Below are 16,059 nucleotides of genomic sequence, written 5' to 3'. Positions count from 1 at the left end.
ACTCTATGGCTTAAGCTTTTTTTTGAAAAATTAAATGCTATAAAAACAAAATGTGATCTGTGCTTTGAGGTACATTTGCCAGTTTTGTGTTTGCTGGTAGTAATATGTGTGGCCTGTTAGCTCAGTTGGTTAGAGCGTGGTGCTAATAACGCCAAGGTCACGGGTTCGATCCCCGTATGGGCCATTTGCTTTTCTTGATGGACAAGAATGGAATAAGCTCATCGGTGGAGTGCATGAATACTTGAAAACATCATAGACACATATATCACAAAATCTCTACAAATACATATCAGAAGCCAGTGGGAGTGTCATCCTTTGGCTGATGAAGATTTTTCTCTACATGGCACAGTGACTTTTGTCTCAAATCAAGCAATATGGCATAACTAAGATATGCAAGGGCAAATTAATCAGTTATTATATTGCTGCTCAAACATAGAGGGCACTAGGTGTTACTAGAAGAAGAAGAAGATATGAGCTCCCCTCTCATTAGTGCACACTGAAGTAAAAAAAATGGAGAATTTCTAAAGACCAGAGCACAAGTAATGGATCTCTGCATTCTTATTGCATCTTTTCTTATTTCCAAATATTTGACATACTTCTGATTTGGTAAGTTTAAAAATGAGTTTAAACAAAGGACACCACTGAAGATGATGGAATTTATATGAATGTTAAATGAAGATTTGCAATACTCATTCATTGAATGAAAATGGAGCTTTGAACAAAAGGAAAATAAACAATGTTAGCTCCCACGAGATATGAACTCAGATTACTAGATTCAAAGTCCAGGGTGCTAACAATTACACCATGGAACCCTCACCTGAGCAATGGCATCTACTGAAGTGCGCTCATCTTTTAAATGCAATGAAAAGAAATTCAATACTTTATATATATTATTTCAAGTTTCTAATAAGCTCAGGGATGCAATAGGTATTATGTAGAATATTTGTCCAAACCCAATGATAATATATAAAAAGTAACCTATTTTTTAAAGGAGAAGATAGATACTAGAAACCTAAATGCCTAGGACCAATTTCAGTTGGAGCATCACCCCTTATGTTATCCTAGCATTGAATTGACAGTTTTTCTGTATTTCCATATTTGCATATCAGCCACTTACAATTGTTTCAAGCTTTATAACAGAGGACTGCCTTTTTTATAGACCAAGGATGAAAGTCTCTTGTGAGTTAAGTCTGATAATGACATCACAATTTGTAAATTAAGCTATAGTATGATTACAGAGTGTAGACTGAATAAAAAGTGCTTTCCTATGGATTGAAGTTTGTATTTTCTTAAGCTTTGCATTCCAAAATGGGCTAGCATTCTTTATTTCCAATGGGCACATTAAGCTACTTCCCCAATATATATTTTTTTGTGTTAAAAGTTATTCATACACAACTTGGTAAAACATACTAAATTTAATACATAATGGATTACATCCTGGGATTATCTTTTTCAACAATCTGTAAATTTACAATTAAAAATTGTGTATTAGATTTTTTAGATTGATTTTGCTTAGATTTGCATATACTCCTAGTCTAAATTGTCTATTTTTATACTATTACTAGATGCCTTAATCTTTGTTATTATCCTATCTAATATTTATTTTTATTTTGTAATGTGGAAAGAAACTGGAGCATTTTTATGATACACATGCTTCAAGTGACTCTATGGCTTAAGCTTTTTTTTGAAAAATGAAATGCTATAAAAACAAAATGTAATCTGTGCTTTGAGGCACATTTGCCAGTTTTGTGTTTGCTGGCAGTAATATGCGTGGCCTGTTAGCTCAGTTGGTTAGAGCGTGTTGCTAATAACGCCAAGGTAACGTGTTCGATCCCCGTATGGGCCGTTTGCTTTTCTTGATGGACAAGAATGGAATAAGCTTATCGTGGAGTGCATGAATACTTGAAAACATCATAGACACATATATCACAAAATCTTTTCAAATACATATCAGAAGCCAGTGGGAGTGTCATCCTTTAGCTGATGAAGATTTTTCTCTACATGGCTAAGTGACTTTTGTCTCAAATCAAGCAATATGACATAACTAAGATATGCAAGGGCAAATTAATCAGTTATTATATTGCTGCTCAAACATAGAGGGCACTAGGTGTTACTAGAAGAAGAAGAAGAAGAAGATATGTGCTCCCCTCTCATTAGTGCACACTGAAGTAAAAAAAAATGGAGAATTTCTAAAGACCAGAGCACAAGTAATGGATCTCTGCATTCTTATTGCATCTTTTCTTATTTCCAAATATTTGACATACTTCTGATTTGATAAGTTTAAAAATGAGTTTAAACAAAGGACACCACTGAAGATGATGGCATTTATATGAATTTTAAATGAAGATTTGCAATACTCGTACATTGAATGAAAATGGAGCTTTGAACAAAAGGAAAATAAACAATGTTAGCTCCCACGAGATATGAACTCAGATTACTAGATTCAAAGTCCAGGGTGCTAACAATTACACCATGGAACCCTCACCTGAGCAATGGCATCTACTGAAGTGCACTCATCTTTTAAATGCAAAGAAAAGAAATTCAATACTTTATATATATTATTTCAAGTTTCTAATAAGCTCAGGGATGCAATAGGTATTATGTAGAATATTTGTCCAAACCCAATGATAATATATAAAAAGTAACCTATTTTTTAAAGGAGAAGATAGATACTAGAAACCTAAATGCCTAGGACCAATTTCAGTTGGAGCATCACCCCTTATGTTATCCTAGCATTGAATTGACAGTTTTTCTGTATTTCCATATTTGCATATCAGCCACTTACAATTGTTTCAAGCTTTATAACAGAGTACTGCCTTTTTTATAGACCAAGGATGAAAGTCTCTTGTGAGTTAAGTCTGATAATGACATCACAATTTGTAAATTAAGCTATAGTATGATTACAGAGTGTAGACTGAATAAAAAGTGCTTTCCTATGGATTGAAGTTTGTATTTTCTTAAGCTTTGCATTCCAAAATGGGCTAGCATTCTTTATTTCCAATGGGCACATTAAGCTACTTCCCCAATATATATTTTTTTGTGTTAAAAGTTATTCATACACAACTTGGTAAAACATACTAAATTTAATACATAATGGATTACATCCTGGGATTATCTTTTTCAACAATCTGTAAATTTACAATTAAAAATTGTGTATTAGATTTTTTAGATTGATTTTGCTTAGATTTGCATATACTCCTTGTCTAACTTGTCTATTTTTATACTATTAGTAGATGCCTTAATCTTTGTTATTATCCTATCTAATATTTATTTTTATTTTGTAATGTGGAAAGAAACTGGAGCATTTTTATGATACCCATGCTTCAAGTGACTCTATGGCTTAAGCTTTTTTTTGAAAAATGAAATGCTATAAAAACAAAATATGATCTGTGCTTTGAGGTACATTTGCCAGTTTTGTGTTTGCTTGCAGTAATATGAGTGGCCTGTTAGCTCAGTTGGTTAGAGCGAGGTGCTAATAACGCCAAGGTCATGGGTTCGATCCCCGTATAGGCCATTTGCTTTTCTTGAAGGACAAGAATGGAATAAGCTAATCGTGGAGTGCATGAATACTTGAAAACATCATAGACACATATATCACAAAATCTTTTTAAATACATATCAGAAGCCAGTGGGAGTGTCATCCTTTGGCTGATGAAGACTTTTCTCTACATGGCTCAGTGACTTTTGTCTCAAATCAAGCAATATGACATAACTAAGATATGCAAGGGCAAATTAATCAGTTATTATATTGCTGCTCAAACATAGAGGGCACTAGGTGTTACTAGAAGAAGAAGAAGATATGTGCTCCCCTCTCATTAGTGCACACTGAAGTAAAAAAAAATGGAGAATTTCTAAAGACCAGAGCACAAGTAATGGATCTCTGCATTCTTATTGCATCTTTTCTTATTTCCAAATATTTGACATACTTCTGATTTGATAAGTTTAAAAATGAGTTTAAACAAAGGACACCACTGAAGATGATGGAATTTATATGAATTTTAAATGAAGATTTGCAATACTCATACATTGAATGAAAATGGAGCTTTGAACAAAAGGAAAATAAACAATGTTAGCTCCCACGAGATATGAACTCAGATTACTAGATTCAAAGTCCAGGGTGCTAACAATTACACCATGGAACCCTCACCTGAGCAATGGCATCTACTGAAGTGCGCTCATCTTTTAAATGCAAAGAAAAGAAATTCAATACTTTATATATATTATTTCAAGTTTCTAATAAGCTCAGGGATGCAATAGGTATTATGTAGAATATTTGTCCAAACCCAATGATAATATATAAAAAGTAACCTATTTTTTAAAGGAGAAGATAGATACTAGAAACCTAAATGCCTAGGACCAATTTCAGTTGGAGCATCACCCCTTATGTTATCCTAGCATTGAATTGACAGTTTTTCTGTATTTCCATATTTGCATATCAGCCACTTACAATTGTTTCAAGCTTTATAACAGAGGACTGCCTTTTTTATAGACCAAGGATGAAAGTCTCTTGTGAGTTAAGTCTGATAATGACATCACAATTTGTAAATTAAGCTATAGTATGATTACAGAGTGTAGACTGAATAAAAAGTGCTTTCCTATGGATTGAAGTTTGTATTTTCTTAAGCTTTGCATTCCAAAATGGGCTAGCATTCTTTATTTCCAATGGGCACATTAAGCTACTTCCCCAATATATATTTTTTTGTGTTAAAAGTTATTCATACACAACTTGGTAAAACATACTAAATTTAATACATAATGGATTACATCCTGGGATTATCTTTTTCAACAATCTGTAAATTTACAATTAAAAATTGTGTATTAGATTTTTTAGATTGATTTTGCTTAGATTTGCATATACTCCTTGTCTAAATTGTCTATTTTTTAACTATTAGTAGATGCCTTAATCTTTGTTATTATCCTATCTAATATTTATTTTTATTTTGTAATGTGGAAAGAAACTGGAGCATTTTTATGATACACATGCTTCAAGTGACTCTATGGCTTAAGCTTTTTTTTGAAAAATGAAATGCTATAAAAACAAAATATGATCTGTGCTGTGAGGAACATTTGCCAGTTTTGTGTTTGCTTGCAGTGATATCTGTGGCCGGTTAGCTCAGTTGGTTAGAGCGTGGTGCTAATAACGCCAAGGTCACGGGTTCGATCCCCGTATAGGCCATTTGCTTTTCTTGATGGACAAGAATGGAATAAGCTCATCGGTGGAGTGCATGAATACTTGAAAACATCATAGACACATATATCACAAAATCTCTTCAAATACATATCAGAAGCCAGTGGGAGTGTCATCCTTTGGCTGATGAAGATTTTTCTCTACATGGCACAGTGACTTTTGTCTCAAATCAAGCAATATGGCATAACTAAGATATGCAAGGGCAAATTAATCAGTTATTATATTGCTGCTCAAACATAGAGGGCACTAGGTGTTACTAGAAGAAGAAGAAGATATGAGCTCCCCTCTCATTAGTGCACACTGAAGTAAAAAAAATGGAGAATTTCTAAAGACCAGAGCACAAGTAATGGATCTCTGCATTCTTATTGCATCTTTTCTTATTTCCAAATATTTGACATACTTCTGATTTGGTAAGTTTAAAAATGAGTTTAAACAAAGGACACCACTGAAGATGATGGAATTTATATGAATGTTAAATGAAGATTTGCAATACTCATACATTGAATGAAAATGGAGCTTTGAACAAAAGGAAAATAAACAATGTTAGCTCCCACGAGATATGAACTCAGATTACTAGATTCAAAGTCCAGGGTGCTAACAATTACACCATGGAACCCTCACCTGAGCAATGGCATCTACTGAAGTGCGCTCATCTTTTAAATGCAAAGAAAAGAAATTCAATACTTTATATATATTATTTCAAGTTTCTAATAAGCTCAGGGATGCAATAGGTATTATGTAGAATATTTGTCCAAACCCAATGATAATATATAAAAAGTAACCTATTTTTTAAAGGAGAAGATAGATACTAGAAACCTAAATGCCTAGGACCAATTTCAGTTGGAGCATCACCCCTTATGTTATCCTAGCATTGAATTGACAGTTTTTCTGTATTTCCATATTTGCATATCAGCCACTTACAATTGTTTCAAGCTTTATAACAGAGGACTGCCTTTTTTTATAGACCAAGGATGAAAGTCTCTTGTGAGTTAAGTCTGATAATGACATCACAATTTGTAAATTAAGCTATAGTATGATTACAGAGTGTAGACTGAATAAAAAGTGCTTTCCTATGGATTGAAGTTTGTATTTTCTTAAGCTTTGCATTCCAAAATGGGCTAGCATTCTTTATTTCCAATGGGCACATTAAGCTACTTCCCCAATATATATTTTTTTGTGTTAAAAGTTATTCATACACAACTTGGTAAAACATACTAAATTTAATACATAATGGATTGCATCCTGGGTTATCTTTTTCAACAATCTGTAAATTTACAATTAAAAATTGTGTATTAGATTTTTTAGATTGATTTTGCTTAGATTTGCATATACTCCTTGTCTAAATTGTCTATTTTTATACTATTAGTAGATGCCTTAATCTTTGTTATTATCCTATCTAATATTTATTTTTATTTTGTAATGTGGAAAGAAACTGGAGCATTTTTATGATACACATGCTTCAAGTGACTCTATGGCTTAAGCTTTTTTTTGAAAAATGAAATGCTATAAAAACAAAATATGATCTGTGCTTTGAGGTACATTTGCCAGTTTTGTGTTTGCTTGCAGTGATATCTGTGGCCGGTTAGCTCAGTTGGTTAGAGCGTGGTGCTAATAACGCCAAGGTCACGGGTTCGATCCCCGTATGGGCCATTTGCTTTTCTTGATGGACAAGAATGGAATAAGCTCATCGGTGGAGTGCATGAATACTTGAAAACATCATAGACACATATATCACAAAATCTCTTCAAATACATATCAGAAGCCAGTGGGAGTGTCATCCTTTGGCTGATGAAGATTTTTCTCTACATGGCACAGTGACTTTTGTCTCAAATCAAGCAATATGGCATAACTAAGATATGCAAGGGCAAATTAATCAGTTATTATATTGCTGCTCAAACATAGAGGGCACTAGGTGTTACTAGAAGAAGAAGAAGATATGAGCTCCCCTCTCATTAGTGCACACTGAAGTAAAAAAAATGGAGAATTTCTAAAGACCAGAGCACAAGTAATGGATCTCTGCATTCTTATTGCATCTTTTCTTATTTCCAAATATTTGACATACTTCTGATTTGGTAAGTTTAAAAATGAGTTTAAACAAAGGACACCACTGAAGATGATGGAATTTATATGAATGTTAAATGAAGATTTGCAATACTCATTCATTGAATGAAAATGGAGCTTTGAACAAAAGGAAAATAAACAATGTTAGCTCCCACGAGATATGAACTCAGATTACTAGATTCAAAGTCCAGGGTGCTAACAATTACACCATGGAACCCTCACCTGAGCAATGGCATCTACTGAAGTGCGCTCATCTTTTAAATGCAAAGAAAAGAAATTCAATACTTTATATATATTATTTCAAGTTTCTAATAAGCTCAGGGATGCAATAGGTATTATGTAGAATATTTGTCCAAACCCAATGATAATATATAAAAAGTAACCTATTTTTTAAAGGAGAAGATAGATACTAGAAACCTAAATGCCTAGGACCAATTTCAGTTGGAGCATCACCCCTTATGTTATCCTAGCATTGAATTGACAGTTTTTCTGTATTTCCATATTTGCATATCAGCCACTTACAATTGTTTCAAGCTTTATAACAGAGGACTGCCTTTTTTATAGACCAAGGATGAAAGTCTCTTGTGAGTTAAGTCTGATAATGACATCACAATTTGTAAATTAAGCTATAGTATGATTACAGAGTGTAGACTGAATAAAAAGTGCTTTCCTATGGATTGAAGTTTGTATTTTCTTAAGCTTTGCATTCCAAAATGGGCTAGCATTCTTTATTTCCAATGGGCACATTAAGCTACTTCCCCAATATATATTTTTTTGTGTTAAAAGTTATTCATACACAACTTGGTAAAACATACTAAATTTAATACATAATGGATGGCATCCTGGGTTATCTTTTTCAACAATCTGTAAATTTACAATTAAAAATTGTGTATTAGATTTTTTAGATTGATTTTGCTTAGATTTGCATATACTCCTTGTCTAAATTGTCTATTTTTATACTATTAGTAGATGCCTTAATCTTTGTTATTATCCTATCTAATATTTATTTTTATTTTGTAATGTGGAAAGAAACTGGAGCATTTTTATGATACACATGCTTCAAGTGACTCTATGGCTTAAGCTTTTTTTTGAAAAATGAAATGCTATAAAAACAAAATATGATCTGTGCTTTGAGGTACATTTGCCAGTTTTGTGTTTGCTTGCAGTGATATCTGTGGCCGGTTAGCTCAGTTGGTTAGAGCGTGGTGCTATTAACGCCAAGGTCACGGGTTCGATCCCCGTATGGGCCATTTGCTTTTCTTGATGGACAAGAATGGAATAAGCTCATCGGTGGAGTGCATGAATACTTGAAAACATCATAGACACATATATCACAAAATCTCTTCAAATACATATCAGAAGCCAGTGGGAGTGTCATCCTTTGGCTGATGAAGATTTTTCTCTACATGGCACAGTGACTTTTGTCTCAAATCAAGCAATATGGCATAACTAAGATATGCAAGGGCAAATTAATCAGTTATTATATTGCTGCTCAAACATAGAGGGCACTAGGTGTTACTAGAAGAAGAAGAAGATATGAGCTCCCCTCTCATTAGTGCACACTGAAGTAAAAAAAATGGAGAATTTCTAAAGACCAGAGCACAAGTAATGGATCTCTGCATTCTTATTGCATCTTTTCTTATTTCCAAATATTTGACATACTTCTGATTTGGTAAGTTTAAAAATGAGTTTAAACAAAGGACACCACTGAAGATGATGGAATTTATATGAATGTTAAATGAAGATTTGCAATACTCATTCATTGAATGAAAATGGAGCTTTGAACAAAAGGAAAATAAACAATGTTAGCTCCCACGAGATATGAACTCAGATTACTAGATTCAAAGTCCAGGGTGCTAACAATTACACCATGGAACCCTCACCTGAGCAATGGCATCTACTGAAGTGCGCTCATCTTTTAAATGCAAAGAAAAGAAATTCAATACTTTATATATATTATTTCAAGTTTCTAATAAGCTCAGGGATGCAATAGGTATTATGTAGAATATTTGTCCAAACCCAATGATAATATATAAAAAGTAACCTATTTTTTAAAGGAGAAGATAGATACTAGAAACCTAAATGCCTAGGACCAATTTCAGTTGGAGCATCACCCCTTATGTTATCCTAGCATTGAATTGACAGTTTTTCTGTATTTCCATATTTGCATATCAGCCACTTACAATTGTTTCAAGCTTTATAACAGAGGACTGCCTTTTTTATAGACCAAGGATGAAAGTCTCTTGTGAGTTAAGTCTGATAATGACATCACAATTTGTAAATTAAGCTATAGTATGATTACAGAGTGTAGACTGAATAAAAAGTGCTTTCCTATGGATTGAAGTTTGTATTTTCTTAAGCTTTGCATTCCAAAATGGGCTAGCATTCTTTATTTCCAATGGGCACATTAAGCTACTTCCCCAATATATATTTTTTTGTGTTAAAAGTTATTCATACACAACTTGGTAAAACATACTAAATTTAATACATAATGGATGGCATCCTGGGTTATCTTTTTCAACAATCTGTAAATTTACAATTAAAAATTGTGTATTAGATTTTTTAGATTGATTTTGCTTAGATTTGCATATACTCCTTGTCTAAATTGTCTATTTTTATACTATTAGTAGATGCCTTAATCTTTGTTATTATCCTATCTAATATTTATTTTTATTTTGTAATGTGGAAAGAAACTGGAGCATTTTTATGATACACATGCTTCAAGTGACTCTATGGCTTAAGCTTTTTTTTGAAAAATGAAATGCTATAAAAACAAAATATGATCTGTGCTTTGAGGTACATTTGCCAGTTTTGTGTTTGCTTGCAGTGATATCTGTGGCCGGTTAGCTCAGTTGGTTAGAGCGTGGTGCTAATAACGCCAAGGTCACGGGTTCGATCCCCGTATGGGCCATTTGCTTTTCTTGATGGACAAGAATGGAATAAGCTCATCGGTGGAGTGCATGAATACTTGAAAACATCATAGACACATATATCACAAAATCTCTTCAAATACATATCAGAAGCCAGTGGGAGTATCATCCTTTGGCTGATGAAGATTTTTCTCTACATGGCTCAGTGACTTTTGTCTCAAATAAAGCAATATGGCATAACTAAGATATGCAAGGGCAAATTAATTAGTTATTATATTGCTGCTCAAACATAGAGGGCACTAGGTGTTACTAGAAGAAGAAGAAGATATGTGCTCCCCTCTCATTAGTGCACACTGAAGTAAAAAAAATGGAGAATTTCTAAAGACCAGAGCACAAGTAATGGATCTCTGCATTCTTATTGAATCTTTTCTTATTTCCAAATATTTGACATACTTCTGATTTGATAAGTTTAAAAATGAGTTTAAACAAAGGACACCACTGAAGATGATGGAATTTATATGAATTTTAAATGAAGATTTGCAATACTCATACATTGAATGAAAATGGTGCTTTGAACAAAAGGAAAATAAACAATGTTAGCTCCCACGAGATATGAACTCAGATGACTAGATTCAAAGTCCAGGGTGCTAACAATTACACCATGGAACCCTCACCTGAGCAATGGTATCTACTGAAGTGCGCTCATCTTTTAAATGCAAAGAAAAGAAATTCAATACTTTATATATATTATTTCAAGTTTCTAATAAGCTCAGGGATGCAATAGGTATTATGTAGAATATTTGTCCAAAACCAATGATAATATATAAAAAGTAACCTATTTTTTAAAGGAGAAGATAGATACTAGAAACCTAAATGCCTAGGACCAATTTCAGTTGGAGCATCACCCCTTATGTTATCCTAGCATTGAATTGACAGTTTTTCTGTATTTCCATATTTGCATATAAGCCACTTACAATTGTTTCAAGCTTTATAACAGAGGACTGCCTTTTTTATAGACCAAGGATGAAAGTCTCTTGTGAGTTAAGTCTGATAATGACATCACAATTTGTAAATTAAGCTATAGTATGATTACAGAGTGTAGACTGAATAAAAAGTGCTTTCCTATGGATTGAAGTTTGTATTTTCTTAAGCTTTGCATTCCAAAATGGGCTAGCATTCTTTATTTCCAATGGGCACATTAAGCTACTTCCCCAATATATATTTTTTTGTGTTAAAAGTTATTCATACACAACTTGGTAAAACATACTAAATTTAATACATAATGGATTACATCCTGTGATTATCTCTTTCAACAATCTGTAAATTTACAATTAAAAATTGTGTATTAGATTTTTTAGATTGATTTTGCTTAGATTTGCATATACTCCTTGTCTAAATTGTCTATTTTTATACTATTAGTAGATGCCTTAATCTTTGTTATTATCCTATCTAATATTTATTTTTATTTTGTAATGTGGAAAGAAACTGGAGCATTTTTATGATACCCATGCTTCAAGTGACTCTATGGCTTAAGCTTTTTTTTGAAAAATGAAATGCTATAAAAACAAAATATGATCTGTGCTTTGAGGTACATTTGCCAGTTTTGTGTTTGCTTGCAGTAATATCTGTGGCCGGTTAGCTCAGTTTGTTAGAGCGCAGTGCTAATAACGCCATAGTCATGGGTTCTGTCCCCGTATGGGCCATTTGCTTTTCTTGATGGACAAGAATGGAATAAGCTCATCGGTGGAGTGCATGAATACTTGAAAACATAATAGACACATATATCACAAAATCTCTTCAAATACATATCAAAAGCCAGTGTGAGTGTCATCCTTTGGCTGATGAAGATTTTTCTCTACATGGTTCAGTGACTTTTGTCTCAAATCAAGCAATATGGCATAACTAAGATATGCAAGGGCAAATTAATCAGTTATTATATTGCTGCTCAAACATAGAGGGCAATAGGTGTTACTAGAAGAAGAAGAAGATATGTGCTCCCCTCTCATTAGTGCACACTGAAGTAAAAAAAAATGGAGAATTTCTAAAGACCAGAGCACAAGTAATGGATCTCTGCATTCTTATTGCATCTTTTCTTATTTCCAAATATTTGACATACTTCTGATTTGATAAGTTTAAAAATGAGTTTAAACAAAGGACACCACTGAAGATGATGGAATTTATATGAATTTTAAATGAAGATTTGCAATACTCATACATTGAATGAAAATGGAGCTTTGAACAAAAGGAAAATAAACAATGTTAGCTCCCACGAGATATGAACTCAGATGACTAGATTCAAAGTCCAGGGTGCTAACAATTACACCATGGAACCCTCACCTGAGCAATGGCATCTACTGAAGTGCGCTCATCTTTTAAATGCAAAGAAAAGAAATTCAATACTTTATATATTATTTCAAGTTTCTAATAAGCTCAGGGATGCAATAGGTATTATGTAGAATATTTGTCCAAAACCAATGATAATATATAAAAAGTAACCTATTTTTTAAAGGAGAATATAGATACTAGAAACCTAAATGCCTAGGACCAATTTCAGTTGGAGCATCACCCCTTATGTTATCCTAGCATTGAATTGACAGTTTTTCTGTATTTCCATATTTGCATATCAGCCACTTACAATTGTTTCAAGCTTTATAACAGAGGACTGCCTTTTTTATAGACCAAGGATGAAAGTCTCTTGTGAGTTAAGTCTGATAATGACATCACAATTTGTAAATTAAGCTATAGTATGATTACAGAGTGTAGACTGAATAAAAAGTGCTTTCCTATGGATTGAAGTTTGTATTTTCTTAAGATTTGCATTCCAAAATGGGCTAGCATTCTTTATTTCCAATGGGCACATTAAGCTACTTCCCCAATATATATTTTTTTGTGTTAAAAGTTATTCATACACAACTTGGTAAAACATACTAAATTTAATACATAATGGATTACATCCTGGGATTATCTTTTTGAACAATCTGTAAATTTACAATTAAAAATTGTGTATTAGATTTTTTAGATTGATTTTGCTTAGATTTGCATATACTACTAGTCTAAATTGTCTATTTTATACTATTACTAGATGCCTTAATCTTTGTTATTATCCTATCTAATATTTATTTTATTTTGTAATGTGGAAAGAAACTGGAGCATTTTTATGATACCCATGCTTCAAGTGACTCTATGGCTTAAGCTTTTTTTTGAAAAATGAAATGCTATAAAAACAAAATATGATCTGTGCTTTGAGGTACATTTGCCAGTTTTGTGTTTGCTGGTAGTAATATCTGTGGCCTGTTTGCTCAGTTGGTTAGAGCATGGTTCTATAATAACGCCAAGGTCACGGGTTCGATCCCCGTATGGGCCATTTGCTTTTCTTAATGGACAAGAATGGAATAAGCTCATCGGTGGAGTGCATGAATACTTGAAAACATCATAGACACATATATCACAAAATCTCTTCAAATACATATCAGAAGCCAGTGGGAGTGTCATCCTTTGGCTGATGAAGATTTTTCTCTACATGGCTCAGTGACTTTTGTCTCAAATCAAGGAATATGGCATAACTAAGATATGCAAGGGCAAATTTATCAGTTATTATATTGCTGCTTAAACATAGAGGGCACTAGGTGTTACTAGAAGAAGAAGATATGTGCTCCCCTCTCATTAGTGCACACTGAAGTAAAAAAAATGGAGAATTTCTAAAGACCAGAGCACAAGTAATGGATCTCTGCATTCTTATTGCATCTTTTCTTATTTCCAAATATTTGACATACTTCTGATTTGATAAGTTTAAAATTGAGTTTAAACAAAGGACACCACTGAAGATGATGGAATTTATATGAATTTTAAATGAAGATTTGCAATACTCATACATTGAATGAAAATGGAGCTTTGAACAAAAGGAAAATAAACAATGTTAGCTCCCACGAGATATGAACTCAGATGACTAGATTCAAAGTCCAGGTTGCTAACAATTACACCATGGAACCCTCACCTGAGCAATGGCATCTACTGAAGTGCGCTCATCTTTTAAATGCAAAGAAAAGAAATTCAATACTTTATATATATTATTTCAAGTTTCTAATAAGCTCAGGGATGCAATAGGTATTATGTAGAATATTTGTCCAAAACCAATGATAATATATAAAAAGTAACCTATTTTTTAAAGGAGAAGATAGATACTAGAAACCTAAATGCCTAGGACCAATTTCAGTTGGAGCATCACCCCTTATGTTATCCTAGCATTGAATTGACAGTTTTTCTGTATTTCCATATTTGCATATCAGCCACTTACAATTGTTTCAAGCTTTATAACAGAGGACTGCCTTTTTTATAGACCAAGGATGAAAGTCTCTTGTGAGTTAAGTCTGATAATGACATCACAATTTGTAAATTAAGCTATAGTATGATTACAGAGTGTAGACTGAATAAAAAGTGCTTTCCTATGGATTGAAGTTTGTATTTTCTTAAGCTTTGCATTCCAAAATGGGCTAGCATTCTTTATTTCCAATGGGCACATTAAGCTACTTCCCCAATATATATTTTTTTGTGTTAAAAGTTATTCATACACAACTTGGTAAAACATACTAAATTTAATACATAATGGATTACATCCTGGGATTATCTTTTTGAACAATCTGTAAATTTACAGTTAAAAATTGTGTATTAGATTTTTTAGATTGATTTTGCTTAGATTTGCATATACTCCTAGTCTAAATTGTCTATTTTTATACTATTACTAGATGCCTTAATCTTTGTTATTATCCTATCTAATATTTATTTTTATTTTGTAATGTGGAAAGAAACTGGAGCATTTTTATGATACCCATGCTTCAAGTGACTCTATGGCTTAAGCTTTTTTTGAAAAATGAAATGCTATAAAAACAAAATATGATCTGTGCTTTTAGGTACATTTGCCAGTTTTGTGTTTGCTTGCAGTAATATATGTGGCCGGTTAGCTCAGTTGGTTAGAGCGTGGTGCTAATAATGCCAAGGTCACGGGTTCGATCCCCGTATGGGCAATTTGCTTTTCTTGATGGACAAGAATGGAATAAGCTCATCGGTGGAGTGCATGAATACTTGAAAACATCATAGACACATATATCACAAAATCTCTTCAAATACATATCAGAAGCCAGTGTGAGTGTCATCCTTTGACTGATGAAGATTTTTCTCTACATGGCTCAGTGACTTTTGTCTCAAATCAAGGAATATGGCATAACTAAGATATGCAAGGGCAAATTAATCAGTTATTATATTGCTGCTCAAACATAGAGGGCACTAGGTGTTACTAGAAGAAGAAGATATGTGCTCCCCTCTCATTAGTGCACACTGAAGTAAAAAAATGGAGAATTTCTAAAGACCAGAGAACAAGTAATGGATCTCTGCATTCTTATTGCATATTTTCTTATTTCCAAATATTTGACATACTTCTGATTTGATAAGTTTAAAAATGAGTTTAAACAAAGGATACCACTGAAGATGATGGAATTTACATGAATTTTAAATGAAGATTTGCAATACTCATACATTGAATGAAAATGGAGTTTTGAACAAAAGGAAAATAAACAATGTTAGCTCCCACGAGATATGAACTCAGATTACTAGATTCAAAGTCCAGGGTGCTAACAATTACACCATGGAACCCTCACCTGAGCAATGGCATCTACTGAAGTGCGCTCATCTTTTAAATACAAAGAAAAGAAATTCAATACTTTATATATATTATTTCAAGTTTCCAATAAGCTAAGGGATGCAATAGGTAATATGTAGAATATTTGTCCAAACCCAATGATAATATATAAAAAGTAACCTATTTTTTAAAGGAGAAGATAGATACTAGAAACCTAAATGCCTAGGACCAATTTCAGTTGGAGCATCACCCCTTATGTTATCCTAGCATTGAATTGACAGTTTTTCTGTATTTCCATATTTGCATAT

At 32.9% G+C, this 16,059-nt stretch overlaps 9 non-coding genes across 9 annotated transcripts; all 9 read left to right on the top strand.

The window, feature by feature from the left end:
* The first annotated feature begins 110 nt into the window (after positions 1–110).
* Positions 111–184, top strand: TRNAI-AAU (transfer RNA isoleucine (anticodon AAU)). Its single transcript has one exon. It is a non-coding gene; the product is annotated as a tRNA-Ile (tRNA).
* Positions 185–1,772: 1,588 nt separating this feature from the next.
* Positions 1,773–1,846, top strand: TRNAI-AAU (transfer RNA isoleucine (anticodon AAU)). The gene has a single exon. It is a non-coding gene; the product is annotated as a tRNA-Ile (tRNA).
* Positions 1,847–3,440: 1,594 nt separating this feature from the next.
* Positions 3,441–3,514, top strand: TRNAI-AAU (transfer RNA isoleucine (anticodon AAU)). The gene has a single exon. It is a non-coding gene; the product is annotated as a tRNA-Ile (tRNA).
* A 1,588-nt stretch (positions 3,515–5,102) lies between these two features.
* Positions 5,103–5,176, top strand: TRNAI-AAU (transfer RNA isoleucine (anticodon AAU)). The gene has a single exon. It is a non-coding gene; the product is annotated as a tRNA-Ile (tRNA).
* Positions 5,177–6,764: 1,588 nt separating this feature from the next.
* TRNAI-AAU (transfer RNA isoleucine (anticodon AAU)) lies at positions 6,765–6,838 on the top strand. The gene has a single exon. It is a non-coding gene; the product is annotated as a tRNA-Ile (tRNA).
* A 1,587-nt stretch (positions 6,839–8,425) lies between these two features.
* On the top strand, positions 8,426–8,499 carry TRNAN-AUU (transfer RNA asparagine (anticodon AUU)). The gene has a single exon. It is a non-coding gene; the product is annotated as a tRNA-Asn (tRNA).
* A 1,587-nt stretch (positions 8,500–10,086) lies between these two features.
* On the top strand, positions 10,087–10,160 carry TRNAI-AAU (transfer RNA isoleucine (anticodon AAU)). Its single transcript has one exon. It is a non-coding gene; the product is annotated as a tRNA-Ile (tRNA).
* A 3,247-nt stretch (positions 10,161–13,407) lies between these two features.
* Positions 13,408–13,483, top strand: TRNAY-AUA (transfer RNA tyrosine (anticodon AUA)). The gene has a single exon. It is a non-coding gene; the product is annotated as a tRNA-Tyr (tRNA).
* A 1,584-nt stretch (positions 13,484–15,067) lies between these two features.
* Positions 15,068–15,141, top strand: TRNAI-AAU (transfer RNA isoleucine (anticodon AAU)). The gene has a single exon. It is a non-coding gene; the product is annotated as a tRNA-Ile (tRNA).
* The last annotated feature ends 918 nt before the right edge of the window (positions 15,142–16,059 follow it).

The sequence above is a fragment of the Pseudophryne corroboree genome, chromosome 11, assembly GCF_028390025.1.
Source record: "Pseudophryne corroboree isolate aPseCor3 chromosome 11, aPseCor3.hap2, whole genome shotgun sequence".
Lineage (NCBI taxonomy): Eukaryota > Metazoa > Chordata > Amphibia > Anura > Myobatrachidae > Pseudophryne > Pseudophryne corroboree.
This window is presented reverse-complemented; position numbering and strand designations above follow the sequence as displayed.